The sequence below is a fragment of the Arvicola amphibius genome, chromosome 5, assembly GCF_903992535.2.
Source record: "Arvicola amphibius chromosome 5, mArvAmp1.2, whole genome shotgun sequence".
NCBI lineage: Eukaryota > Metazoa > Chordata > Mammalia > Rodentia > Cricetidae > Arvicola > Arvicola amphibius.
In genome coordinates, this window is record NC_052051.1 from 98,898,119 (window position 1) to 98,900,346 (window position 2,228).

A 2,228-nucleotide genomic window follows, 5' to 3' on the forward strand; every position below is an offset into this window, starting at 1 on the left:
AGAGGCAACCAATCAATAAGTGCCCTGCATCCTTATGCAAGCTCAAGTTAGCGAAAGATAGCTTCTCCCACCCTGCTGCTGGAAAGTTCCTAATCACTAAGCCACCAACCAATCCTAAAGTAACCCATACACTTCGTGTTTAAATCCACCAATCAAACCTCAGTCTAACTTCCCCTCCCTAGAATTCCCCTATTCTGGATTAAAGGAAGCATGAGAACTTCTCGTGGGGTCTCACTTTGCCATCACTGTATGCAGGTATTATTTTTCTCAAATTAAATGCTCTTGTTGATCGTGTAGATGTCTGGTGGTCTTTTGTGAAACTTCTAGTGGACCTTAAGAGTTTTATGGTCCTGGGACTGAGTCTTGGGCTTCATGTATGGTTGTCAAGTACTGAGTAACTCCAGCTTATAAATTTTTTATCACTATATATGTAGGTCAGGTTGACATTAAGCTCATCATCCTCCTGCCACAGCATTCTGAGGGCTGGAATTATAGGAATGCATATTGCTCCAAGCCCACACCTACTGTTTAAAGTTTTCCATTTAAACCTTGTCTTACTCCAGAGGGTAGAGATGGCTTGCTCAGGTTTTCAAAAGTATCCTCCTGTGCTGGGGAAATAGCTTAGTCAGTTTACTGACTTGGATGCACAGCACCTATGTAAAAGTCAGGCATGGTGGTGCACATCTGTAAGCACAGCACTGAGGGGACAGATGTTGGCAGATTCTGAGAGCTCACTGTCTAGTCAGGCTAGTCAAACCAATGATCTCTAGGTTCAGTGAGATACCCTGTCTCAAAAAAGTAAGGGAAGGGGCATTAACACCTGAATCAGCCTCTGGCCTCCCTACTTCTGTGTTGTATGAGAGCTGGCATGGGAATACACAGCACTTCTGCATACACATAATCACACACTCACACAAACATGTGCATCACACACACAAGAGAAGCAGCATCCTGGGCACTTTGTCTATGTCACATATCTTTTTGTAGACTTTCAATAAATGTAAAATGGGACAAAAAGACCAAACTAGGAAAAGGCAATGAAAACAGATATAGAGAATAATATTTCAAAATTGTCATTCTGTATCAGGTCGATGAAACCGTGGGGACTGAGTTATGTTGTCTCCAGAGAGTAGAAGTTATTCCAGGGGGGAAAGATACTATGACAAAGACTTGAGAGAGCTTGGGAACATTTTATTAGAAGACCAGTGAACACAGCTGTCCTTTCAGCCAATTCCCATCTGAGTTTGTCTTTGAGAACCTTCAGGAGTGAGACACTTCTCTATTTTGCTATTTCATATCTGAATACCAAATATGTTCATTTCTAGGTACGTCAATAGATCCTAGACTTTACAAAGTTATAGATTGCCAATAAAGGTTTATTAGGTCAATGACAGATAAGAGTCAGTGAACAAGCCGGGCGGTGGTGGCGCACGCCTTTAATCCCAGCACTCGGGAGGCAGAGGCAGGCAGATCTCTGTGAGTTCGAGGCCAGCCTGGTCTACAAGAGCTAGGTCCAGGACAGGCTCTAAAAAAGCTGCAGAGAAACCCTGTCTTGAAAAACCAAAAAAAAAAAAAAGAAAAAAAAAGAGTCAGTGGACAGAACTGGCTACATCAAAGCAACATAGGCTATCTAATGGAAGACGCTTCATAAATGATAATTATTTGAACAAGAGAATAAACTTGGTATATTTATTTAGCTATATTCCAGGCTGGCCTCAAACTCACTATGTAGCCAAGATGATCTTGAACTTCAAACCCTCCTGCCTTTACCTACTGAGTGCTGAGATTACAAGCGTGCACCACCATACCTGGTGTATGTGGGGTAGGGGATGAACCCTGTGCCACACGCATGCTAGACAAGCATTCTACCAACTGACCCACACCTCCGACCTTGCATGTGCGTGCGTGTGTGTGTGTGTATGCATATATTTCTGTTTGCTCAAGTGGTATTCATCATTGTTGGGGAACAGTCTGTATACATTAGAGAATATATTCTAGTGACAGGTTTTAGCAATTCATTGTTGGCACAGTAAAGAGAAGAAAAAACGAGATGCGTTCATGACTCTGGACTTTACTTTCTGAGTTGGAAGTTACTACAGCAGTAAGATTAATTAAGAGATGATCCATTAACATAAAGACCAAAGGCCAGAAGTCATTATGTTTACCTTTTAAAAGTCAGCTCTGCTGGTGACTGTCATAGTTTACAACATTTAGTTGGAAGCCACAGT